We start from the raw sequence: 12,917 nt of genomic DNA on the forward strand, positions 1-12,917 counted from the left end.
ATTCACGACCAGGACCTGGTTATATAACCACTTCGCAACCGACCGCCCGCCCACCCACCTGCATTGTACTGCCCGTCCACCCGCCGCCTGCCTGCATTGTACTGCCCGTCCACCCGCCGCCTGCCTGCATTGTACTGCCCGTCCACTCGCCACCTGCCTGCATTGTACTGCCCTTCCTCCCGCCGCCTGCCTGCATTGTACTGCCCGTCCACCCGCCGCCTACCTGCATTGTACTGCCCGTCCACCCGCTCGCCTGCCTGCATTGTACTGCCCGTCCACCCGCCTGTTTGCATTGTACTGCCCGTCCACCCACCTGCCTGCCTGTATTGTACTGCCCCTCCACCCGACCGCCCGCCCACCTGCCTGCCTGCATTGTACTGCCCGTCCACCCGCCCGCCCACCCACCTGCCTGCCTGCATTGTACTGCCCGTCCACCCGCCCGCCTGCCCACCCTCCCGTCTGCCTGCCCACCCTCCCGCCCACTCGCCTGCCTGCATTGTACTGCCCGTCCACCCGCCTGCCTGCCTGCCTGCATTGTACTGTGGGCGAACAAGGACACTGTCGGCAAATCGACATCCCTGTATGTCACTGACTACGTCCAGGCTTAAGGCGGGCCCTGGCACCCCCTGTTATTGCACAAAGCGGGAGCCTGTCAGCAAGTCCCGGCCGATCATTCACGACCAGGACCTGCTGATCAGATGTGTCCAATCACAGCCCAGAGCTCTGTGTTGACATTCAACACAGATCTCTAGGGTGATTTTTGGGGATGGCTGCAATATAAGCCCTACCCCAAAAATAAGCCCTAAAGTCCTTGTAAAAAAATTTTGTAAAACGATTATATAAAGTGTGCAGTGTGTCTCCTTTTGTACCTTTATTATTGAAAATACCTTAATTACAGCGCTGCGGGGCACTCACGTGACCCGCTGGAGATCTTCTCCTCTCCTCCCGGCTCATGTCAGGGGGCCCTCCTTCTGCAGGACTCAGAGCAGGGCTGACGTCAGTGGGGATCTCGGCCCCTTCCTCTGCAGTGCTCAGAGCGGGGGTGATGTCAGTGGCCCCTCCCTCTGCAGTGTTCGGAGCAGGGCTGAAGTCAGCAGGGATCTCGGCCCCTCCCTCTGCAGTGCTCGAAATGGGGCTGACGTCAGTGGCCCCTCCCTCTGCAGTGCTCAGAGCAGGCCTGAGGTCAGCGGGGATCTTGGCCCTTCCCTCTGCAGTGCTTGGAGCGGGGCTGAAGTCAGCGGGGACCTCGGCCCCTCCCTCTACAGTGCTCAGACCAGGGCTGACATCCGCAGCCCCTCCCTCTGCAGTGCTTGAAGCAGGGCTGACGTTAGAAGGGATCTTGGCCCCCCTCTGCAGCGCTCGTAGCGGGGCTGACGTTAGTGGCCCCTCCCTCGGGGCAGAGCTGACATCAGCAAGGATCTCGGCTCCTTCCCTCTGCAGTGCTCGGAGCAGAGCTGACGTCAGCTAGGATCTTGGCCCCTCCCTCTGCAGTGCTCGGAGTGGGACAGATGTCAGCGGAGATCTCGGCCCCTCCTCTGCAGTGCTTGGAGTGGTGCTGACATCAGCGGGGATCTCAGCCTCTCCCTCTGCAGTGTTTGAGGTGGAGCTGACGTCAGGGGCCCCGTCCTCTGCCATGCTTGGAGAAGGGCTGACATCAGCGGGTATCTGGGCTCCTCCCTCTGCAGTGCTCAGAGCAGGGCTGACATCAATGGGATCTCGGCCCCTCCCTCTGCAGTGCTCAGAGCAGGGCTGATGTCAGTGGGATCTCGGCCCTCCCTCTGCAGTGCTCGGAGTAGGGCTGATGTCAGTGGGATCTCGGCCCTCCCTCTGCAGTGCTCGGAGCAAGGTTGACGACAGCGGGATCTCGGTCCCTCCCTCTGCAGTGCTCAGAGCAGGGCTGATGTCAGTGGGATCTCGGCCCTCCCTCTGCAGTGCTCGGAGTAGGGCTGATGTCAGTGGGATCTCGGCCCTCCCTCTGCAGTGCTCGGAGCAAGGTTGACGACAGCGGGATCTCGGTCCCTCCCTCTGCAGTGCTCGGAGCAGGGCTGATGTCAGTGGGATCTCGGCCCTCCCTCTGCAGTGCTCGGAGTAGGGCTGATGTCAGTGGGATCTCGGCCCTCCCTCTGCAGTGCTCGGAGTAGGGCTGATGTCAGTGGGATCTCGGCCCTCCCTCTGCAGTGCTCGGAGCAGGGCTGATGTCAGTGGGATCTCGGCCCTCCCTCTGCAGTGCTCGGAGCAGGGCTGATGTCAGTGGGATCTCGGCCCTCCCTCTGCAGTGCTCGGAGCAGGGCTGATGTCAGCGGGGAGGACATCAGAAATGTATTCACTGCACCTAAGCAGTGCATTGTGGGGTGGCTTGTGACGTCAGGTCCCTATAAAAGAGCTGTCAAAATCAAAACAGCTCAGAGCGCGGGAGGCGTCCATAGAAGCAGGAGCTTCTTTTTGTTTTGTTTTTTCTATTTTTCAGGCGGGCGACTGATCATCGGGGGACACTATCTTTTTATTTTGTAATAAAGGACTTTTCCAAAACTGGCTGTTGTCTTTATTTTTTTTTTTGTACACTTTTTTGGTGAATGGGTAGGGGTACGATATACCCGATATCCATTCACATAAGAGGGGTGCCAGGATCTGGGGGCCCCCTTGTTAGACCTCCCCCCGGCTGACCCCCACAACCACAGCCCACGGTTGTCGGGATGAGACCCCTGTCCCCATCAACATGGGGGCAAGGTGCTTTGGGGTAGAGGGGGCGGAGCCCCCCCTGCCCCAAAGCACCCACCCCCCCTAATGGCGAGGGCATGTGGCTCAGGGGGGGGGGGGCGCTCGCTCGCCCCCACCCCCATCCTGGTCAGCCAGGCTGTGTGCTCGGATAAGGGTCTGGTATGGATTTTTGGCATTCATTTTGGCACTTTGTTTTCAGTAATACTGACATAAACTGATATAAACTGATATAAACGGAAGTTCCTATATATATATAAAACTTTGTGATTTCAACAAACTGTAAAAAGCAAAAACCTCTCTCCCTGCCAGCAATATATTATTAACTATAGAATTCCACTTATAAATCACTTGCTGGCCAGCGGGATTATTCTATAAGGGGGCATTAGGGCTGAAGCAGGGCTTTAGCGTGGAATGGGGCTCAGGAGAAGGATAGGAAGAGGGAGAGTGGGAGGGGGGGCCGAGTTGCTGCACCATGGGCCTCTGGTTTGCACTTGCCCCCTGGGCCGAAAGTTGCCAGTCTGCCCCTGGCTGGAGATTCTCCTCCCCCGGCCAGCCTCAACCAAGCTGTCCCAGCTCCCCCTAACCGCCCCCTTCTGGTCAAGTTGGGAACCCAGATTCAGCTGGTAAGTAGAGAGTATGTGGAGCAGGGCTTTAGCTTGGAATGGGGGTCAGGAGGAGGACGGGAAAAGGGAGAGTGGGAAAGGGGCTGAATCGCTACATATTAGGCCTCTGGTTTGTACTTGCCCCCTGGGCTGAAAGTTGCCAGTCTGCCCCTGGCTGGAGATTCTCCTCCCCCGGCCAGCCCCAACCAAGCTGTCCCAGCTCCTCCAACTGCCCCCTTCTGGTCAGGTGGGGAACCCAGGTTCAGCCTGTAAGTAGAGAGTACCTGGAGCAGAGCTTTAGCTTGGAATGGGGGTCAGGAGGAGGACAGGAAGAGGTAAAGTGGGAGGGGGGCAGAGTCGCTACACCATGGGCCTCTGGTTTTTACTTGCCCCCTGTGCCGAAAGTTGCCGGTCTGCCCCTGGTTGGAGATACTCCTCCCCCGGCCAGCCCCAACCAAGCTGTCCGAGCTCCCCCCAACCGCCCCCTGCTGGCCAGGCCAGGAACCCAGATTCAGCCGGTAAGTAGAGAGTATGTGGAGCAGGACTTTAGCTTGGAAAGGGGGGTCAGGGGGAGGATGGGAAGAGGTAGAGTGGGAGGGGGGCAGAGTTGCTACACCATGGGCCTCTGGTTTGTATTTGCCCCCCTGGGCCGAAAGTTGCCAGTCTGCCCCTGGCTGGAGACTCTCCTCCCCTGGCCAGCCCCAACCAAGCTGTCTCAGCTCCCCTCTGTGTGTAACACATTTATATAAAATATAGGAATTTACCTTTATGACTTAATTAAATAAATTAAATTTTTGATAATATTCTAATTTTATGAGATGCACCCGTGTAATCCTTTACCCCCCCATCCTCAGGGGTCATGAGTGGTTGGAAGGAACAGACACTTAGAATGAGGCGTCATCCATTAGCAGTTAATGGCCCCCGATGGTCTCCAGCTGGTTGGGTCACTGAACTCAGGATATCCCGCGAATCACACCCAGTAAATGGCAGATTAAGCTCCTGGTTAGCAGCTGCGATTCTCCGGAATGTGGCAGCATAGTGACAAACCTGCTGCAAGGGCCAAACCGGCTTCATGCGGCTTGTTTATCCCTCTCATGTCATGTAAGATGATCCCCACGCATGCTCAGCGCTGGGGTCACACGGGGACTCGAATTATCTCAATCCGAGGATAAAATCATCAGGATATTCCATTTTATTACATTAGGATTTATGGAGAGCCAGACTACATGGAGTGTAATGGGGCAGCTTCCGTCAGGGCCTCACATCACTGACCTTATTGTAGAACCCTTAGTAAATAAATACAGATCTCATTCGTCGCTTCCCTCCCTCCATTCCAATCTTTGCTCTATAACTTACATAGGAAAAGAGAAATAGAGGAAAAGATTGCATTTCCTGGCTTTTATTCTATATAGAATAAGGTTGTCATCTGTCCCCATTCTGGGGGGGGTTTTGTCCCCAACCAACAAACGTCCCCAGAAGGTGTCCCGGGTCCAAACTCTGCAGCCGCCCCAAACTATTCTTCTACATCTGAATGATGCATGTGCTGGCTGCTTTCCCCCCACCTGTCAGACATGTAACACAGAGCCAAGGAAGAGTTTACACACACATTCCGTGGCTCTGTGCTGCTCGTCTGATAGGTGGCGGTAGGCTGCGACAGCAACTGCATCATTCACATAGAGAAGAGGAAATACACAGGAGGTCACTGCTTCTTGACCCCGCCCACCGACCAGCAGAATCGCAGATGGAATGCAATGCCAACGTTCCATGAGTACAATTCCGGAAGGGGGGAGGGAATTTCTGGTGGAGGTAGATTTGATATTGGGGGTGTTAAAGGGATGTATTAGAAAGAGGGGATCATTTTCTATGGGAGGCACTCTGTGCAGTACTTACTTGTTACCCCTAAACTCTGTGCATTATTTACCTCTGACCCCTGCGCTCTGTGCAATATTTACTTCAGACCCCTACACTCTATGCAATATTTACTTCAGACCCCCTACACTCTGTGCATTATTTACCTCTGACCCCTGCGCTCTGTGCAATATTTACTTCAGACGCCTACACTCTGTGCAATATTTACTTCAGACCCCTACACTCTGTGCAATATTTACTTCAGACCCCTACACTCTGTGCAATATTTACTTCAGACCCCTACACTCTGTGCAATATTTACTTCAGACCCCTACACCCTGTGCAATATTTACTTCAGACCCCTACACTTTGTGCAATATTTACTTCAGAACCCTGCGCTCTGTGCAATATTTACTTCAGAACCCTGCGCTCTGTGCAATATTTACTTCAGACCCCCACACTCTGTGCAATATTTACTCCTGACCCCTGCACTCTGTGCAATAATTACTTCAGACCCCTGCGCTCTGTGCAATATTTACCTCTGACCCCTGCATGCTGTGCAGTATTTACTCCAGACCCTTGCGCTCTGTGCAATATTTACTCCTGACCCCTGTGCTCTATGCAATATTTACCTTTGACCCCCTGCACTCTGTACATTACACAATCCTGACCCCTGTGCTCTGTACATTACACAGACTTGACCCTTGCACGCTCTATATTACACACTCCTGACCCCTGCACTCTGTACATTACACACTCCTGACACCCGCACTCTGTACGTTACACTCTCCTGACCCCTGCACTCTGTACATTACACACTCCTGACCCCTGCATACTGTACATTACACACTCCTGACCCCTGCACTCTGTACATTACACACTTCTGACCCCCCACACTCTGTTCATTACACACGCCTGACCCCTGCACTCTGTACATTACACACTCCTGACCCCTGCATACTGTACATTACACACTCCTGACCCCTGTACTCTGTTCATTACACACGCCTGACCCCTGCACTCCGTAAATTACACACTTCTGACCCCCCACACTCTGTACATTACACACTCCTGACCCCTGCACTCTGTAAATTACACACTTCTGACCCCTGCACTCTGTACATTACACACTCCTGACCCCTGCACTCTGTACATTACGCACTCCTGACCCCTGCACTCTGTAAATTACACACTTCTGACCCCTGCACTCTGTACATTACACACTCCTGACCCCTGCACTCTGTACATTACACACTTCTGACCCCTTCACTCTGTACATTACACACTCCTGACCCCTGCACTCTGTACATTGCACACTCCTGACCCCTGCACTCTGTAAATTACACACTTCTGACCCCTGCACTCTGTACATTACGCACTCCTGACCCCTGCACTCTGTACATTACTCACTCCTGACCCCTGCACTCTGTACATTACACACTCCTGACCCCTGCACTCTGTACATTACACACTACTGACCCCTGCACTCTGTACATTACACACTTCTGACCCCTGCACTCTGTACATTACTCACTCCTGACCCCTGCACTCTGTACATTACACACTCCTGACCCCTGCACTCTGTACATTACACACTCCTAAACCCTGCACTCTGTACATTACACACTCCTGTCCCCTTCACTCTGTACATTATTTACCTCTGACCCCTGCGCTCTGTGCAATATTTACTTCAGACCCCTACACTCTGTGCAATATTTACTTCAGACCCCCTACACTCTGTGCATTATTTACCTCTGACCCCTGCGCTCTTTGCAATATTTACTTCAGACCCCTACACTCTGTGCAATATTTACTTCAGACCCCTACACTCTGTGCAATATTTACTTCAGACCCCTACACCCTGTGCAATATTTACTTCAGACCCCTACACTCTGTGCAATATTTACTTCAGAACCCTACACTCTGTGCAATATTTACTTCAGACCCCTACACTTTGTGCAATATTTACTTCAGACCCCCACACTCTGTGCAATATTTACTCCTGACCCCTGCGCTCTGTGCAATAATTACTTCAGAACCCTGCGCTCTGTGCAATATTTACCTCTGACCCCTGCATGCTGTGCAGTATTTACTCCAGACCCTTGCGCTCTGTGCAATATTTACTCCTGACCCCTGTGCTCTATGCAATATCTACCTTTGACCCCCTGCACTCTGTACATTACACAATCCTGACCCCTGTGCTCTGTACATTACACACTCTTGACCCTTGCACGCTCTATATTACACACTCCTGACCCCTGCACTCTGTACATTACACACTCCTGACACCCGCACTCTGTACGTTACACTCTCCTGACCCCTGCACTCTGTACATTACACACTCCTGACCCCTGCATACTGTACATTACACACTCCTGCCCCCTGCACTCTGTACATTACACACTTCTGACCCCCCACACTCTGTTCATTACACACGCCTGACCCCTGCACTCTGTAAATTACACACTTCTGACCCCCCACACTCTGTACATTACACACTCCTGACCCCTGCACTCTGTAAATTACACACTTCTGACCCCTGCACTCTGTACATTACACACTCCTGACCCCTGCACTCTGTACATTACGCACTCCTGACCCCTGCACTCTGTAAATTACACACTTCTGACCCCTGCACTCTGTACATTACACACTCCTGACCCCTGCACTCTGTACATTACACACTTCTGACCCCTGCACTCTGTACATTACACACTCCTGACCCCTGCACTCTGTACATTGCACACTCCTGACCCCTGCACACTGTAAATTACACACTTCTGACCCCTGCACTCTGTACATTACACACTCCTGACCCCTGCAGTCTGTACATTGCACACTCCTGACCCCTGCACTCTGTAAATTACACACTTCTGACCCCTGCACTCTGTATATTACACACTCCTAAACCCGGCACTCAGTACATGTTGGCATTCATGGTTCCCTCAATGAACTGTAGCTCCCCAGTGCCGGCAGCACTCATACAGCCCCAGACCATGACACTCCCACCACCATGCTTGACTGTAAGAAGACACACTTGTCTTTGTACTCCTCACCTGGTTGCCCCCACACACGCCTGACACCATCTGACACCAAATAAGTTTATCTTGGTCTCATCAGAGCACAGGAGATGGTTCCAGTAATCCATGTCCTTAGTCTGCTTGTCTTCAGCAAACTGTTTGCGGGCTTTCTTGTCCATCATCTCTAGAAGAGGCTTCCTTCTGGGACGACAGCCATGCAGACCAATTTGATGCAGTGTGTGGCGTATGGTCTGAGCACTGACAGGCTGACCCCTCCCCCATCCCTTCAACCTCTGCAGCAATGCTGGCAGCACTCATACGTCTATTTCCCAAAGACAACCTCTGGATATGACGCTGAGCACGGCACTCAACTTCTTTGGTCGACCATGGTGAGGCCTGTTCTGAGTGGAACCTGTCCTGTTAAACCACTGTATGGTCTTGGCCACCGTGCTGCAGCTCAGTTTCAGCGTCTTGGCAATCTTCTTATAGCCTAGGCCATCTTTATGTAGAGCAACAATTCTTTTTTTCAGATCCTCAGAGAGTTCTTTGCCATGAGGTGCCATGTTGAACTTCCAGTGACCAGTATGAGAGAGTGAGAGCGATAACACCAAATTTAACACACCTCCCCCCATTCACACCTGAGACCTTGTAACACTAACGAGTCACATGACACCGGGGAGGGAAAATGGCTAATTGGGCCCAATTTGGACATTGTCACTTAGGGGTGTACTGACTTTTTTTGCCAGCGGTTTAGACATTAATGGCTGTGTGTTGAGTTATTTTGAGGGGACAGTAAATTTACACTGTTATACAAGCTGTACACTCACTACTTTACATTGTAGCAAAGTCTCATTTCTTCAGTGTTGTCACATGAAAAGATAGAATAAAATATTTACACAAATGTGAGGGGTGTACTTACTTTTGTGAGATACTGTATGTATGTTCTCATCCTTTGCACAGTTAAATTTATGTCTTTCCATGATATACTGTATAGAACCATATAACATGAGACTGCAATTCTGCCTTGCAGCTGTAACCCTGGCTGGTGGTCCCTTTGGGCCTGGACAACTCTTCCGCACACCACTGGATCTCTCACTCTCAACCCCCACCTCAGCCATTGATGGGCAGAGGACAGGAAGCAGGAGGGGGATGAGCTGAAAAGCTGTGGGGAGCCCAGAGGAAAGATGGGGAGATGGCTCAGCTGGGAGAGCAAAACAGGCTGGGCAGTGAGGAGCTGCTTCATGCTGTGGTTCCGAAGGGAGCTGCTGCATGCTGTGGTGCTAAGGGGAGCTGCTGCATGCTGTGGTGCTAAGGGAAGCTGCTGCATGCTGTGGTGTCGAGGGGAGCTGCTGCATGCTGTGGTGCCGAGAGGAGCTGCTGCATGCTGTGGTGCCATGGGGAGCTGCTGCATGCTGTGGTGCCGAGAGGAGCTGCTGCATGCTGTGGTGCCAAGGGGAGCTGCTGCGTGTTGTGGTGCCAAGGGGAGCTGCTGCGTGGTGTGGTGTTGAGGGGAGCTGCTGCATGCTGTGGTGCCATTGGGGAGCTGCTGCATTCTGTGGTGCCAAGGGGAGCTGTTGCATGCTGTGGTGCCGAGGGGAGCTGTTGCATGCTGTGGTGCTAAAGGGAGCTGCTGTATGCTGTGGTGCTAAGGGGAGCTGCTGCATGCTGTGGTGCGAAGAGGATCTGCTGCATGCTGATGTGCTGAGGGGAGCTGCTGCATGCTGTGGTGCCAAGGGGAGCTGCTGCATACTGTGGTGCTAAGAGGATCTGCTGCATGCTGTGGTGCCGAGGGGAGCTGCTGCATGCTGTGGTGCAGAGAAGAGCTACTGCATGCTGTGGTCCCGAGGGGAGCTGCTGCATGCTGTGGTTCCGAGGGGAGCTGCTGCATACTGTTGTGCCGAGGGGAGCTGCTGCATGCTGTGGTGCCGAGGAGAGCTACTGCATGCTGTGGTGCAGAGGAGAGCTGCTGCATGCTATGGTGCAGAGGAGAGCTGCTGCATGCTATGGTGCCGAGGAGAGCTGCTGCATGCTGTGGTGCCAAAGGGAGCTGCTGCATACTGTTGTGCCGAGAGGAGCTGCTGCATGCTGTGGTGCCGAGGAGAGCTACTGCATGCTGTGGTGCAGAGGAGAGCTGCTGCATGCTGTGGTGCAGAGGACAGCTGCTGCATGCTATGGTGCCGAGGGGAGCTGCTGCATGCTGTGGTGCAGAGGAGAGCTACTGCATGCTGTGGTGCCAAGGGGAGCCACAGAACATGAGCCAGAAAGTGCAGACTATAGGACAGGGGCCTCCAAACATTCTAAGCAAAGGGACAGTTTACTGTCCTTCAGACTTTAGGGGGGCCGAATTGTAGCCAGTAGGAAAACAAAATGTCCTGGCATCAGAAACAATGCCCCATTATTGGTGTCAGTAGGAGGAATAGTGCCCCATCATTGGTGTCAGTGGGAGGAATAGTGCCCCATTATTGGTGTCAGTGGGAGGAATAGTGCCCCATCATTGGTGTCAGTGGGAGGAATAGTGCCCCATTATTGGTGTCAGTGGGAAGAATAGTGCCCCATCATTGGTGTCAGTGGGAGGAATAGTGCCCCATCATTGGTGTCAGTGGGAGGAATAGTGCCCCATCATTGGTGTCAGTGGGAGGAATAGTGCCCCATTATTGGTGTCAGTAGGAGGAATAGTGCCCCATCATTGGTGTCAGTGGGAGGAATAGTGCCCCATCATTGGTGTCAGTGGGAGGAATAGTGCCCCATTATTGGTGTCAGTGGGAGGAATAGTGCCCCATTATTGGTGTCAGTGGGAAGAATAGTGCCCCATCATTGGTGTCAGTGGGAGGAATAGTGCCCCATCATTGGTGTCAGTGGGAGGAATAGTGCCCCATCATTGGTGTCAGTGGGAGGAATAGTGCCCCATCATTGGTGTCAGTGGGAGGAATAGTGCCCCATCATTGGTGTCAGTGGGAGGAATAGTCCCCCATCATTGGTGTCAGTGGGAAGAATAGTGCCCCATCATTGGTGTCAGTGGGAGGAATAGTGCCCCATCATTGGTGTCAGTGGGAGGAATAGTGCCCCATCATTGGTGTCAGTGGGAGGAATAGTCCCCCATCATTGGTGTCAGTGGGAAGAATAGTGCCCCATCATTGGTGTCAGTGGGAGGAATAGTGCCCCATCATTGGTGCCCCATAATGAGAATCAGTTGGGGGAATATTGCCTCAAGGGCTGGATAAAAGCAAGCAAAGGGCCCCATCTGGCCCCCGGGCCACAGTTTGGATCTCACTGCTATAGGGACATTGTACTAAACCACACCCTCTTTTAACTACACCCACAAAGTCATGCCCCCATTTATAGCCACACTCCAAAAACATGCCCCCGTTTTTTACGTGGGTGCACTACTGCACCGGGGACACTGCCAGGGACACGCCCACCCCTCCCATCCACCTGCAGGAACAGCCATTGGAGGTCACACTCGATCTAGGAGGACCTTGCAGGGGTGAGCGGCTTTCTGCCCTTTCTTTCCTGTGGTGACCTCTTTCTGTATTTGCTACCACAGTGCTGCTACTGGTGGCGCTTTATTTAAAGGTGAACACACCATCCTTTCTCTGTCTGTTGTTGGGACACTGTGTGATGGTGTCAGTTACAAATACCTTACCTACGAGGATGAGCGCTCCACCATAGGGTGTAGGTTCACATCTATGAAAGATGCAGTAGATGCGTTTTTTCTGGGGGTTCTGCAGCGTGTTTTCTGTTTTTGAACACTCGTTTTTGAAGTTTTGTGTTTTTTTTGGGGGTTTTTTTTGCCAATAGGAAAATATGACAGTTCTGTTCATGTAGTGCGACTTTGATGTGAATTTACACTCTTTGGTATTCAAGTAGCATCAAAGTCATCTGAAAACCTTTGTGTCCAAAGTCACATGTTAGGGTTAAGGGTTAAAGTGTAGTGTTAAGGGCTAGGGTTAAAAGCTAGGTTTAGGGTTAAGAGTAAGTGTTAAGGGCTAGTGTTAGAGTTAAGGACTAGGCATAAAGGTTAAGGTTAAAGGCTGGGGCTAAGGGTTAGGGATAAGGGCTAGGGTTAAGGGCTAATGTTAGGGTTAAAGGCTAGGGTTAGGGTTAAAGGATAGGGTTAGGATTAAAGGCTAATGTTAGGGTTAAGGGCTAGGGTTAGGGTTAAAGGATAGGGTTAGGATTAAAGGCTAATGTTAGGGTTAAGGGCAAGGGTTAAGGGTTAGGAATAAGGGATAGGGTTAATGGCTTGGGTTAAGGGTTAGGGATAAGGGCTAGGGTTAAGGGCTAATGTTAGGGTTAAGGATTTGGAATAAGGGTTAGGGTTAAAGGCTGGGGTTAGGGTAAAAGGATATGGTTAGAGTTAAAGGCTAATGTTAGGGTTAAGGGTTAGGTTAAAGGCTAGGGTTAGGGTTAAGGGCTAGGGATAAGGATTAGGGTTAAGCGCTAGGGTTAGGGCTAAAGGATAGGGTTAGGGTTGAAGGCTAGTTTTAGGGTTGAAGGCTAGGGTTATGGTTAAAGAATAGGGTTAAAGTGTAGGGTTAAGGGCTAGGATTGGGGTTGAAGGCTAGTTTTAGGGTTAAGGGCTAGGGTTAAGGTTTAGGGTTAAGGGCTTGGGTTAGGGTTTAGGGTTAAGGGCTAGTATTAGGGTTAAGGGTTAGGAATAAGGGTTATGGTTAAAGGCTAGGTTTAGGGTTAAGGGTTAGGGTTAAGGGCTAATGTTGGGGATAAGGAT

Source organism: Pelophylax lessonae (genome assembly GCF_965119305.1).
Source record: "Pelophylax lessonae genome assembly, chromosome: 8".
NCBI classification, from domain to species: Eukaryota; Metazoa; Chordata; class Amphibia; order Anura; family Ranidae; genus Pelophylax; species Pelophylax lessonae.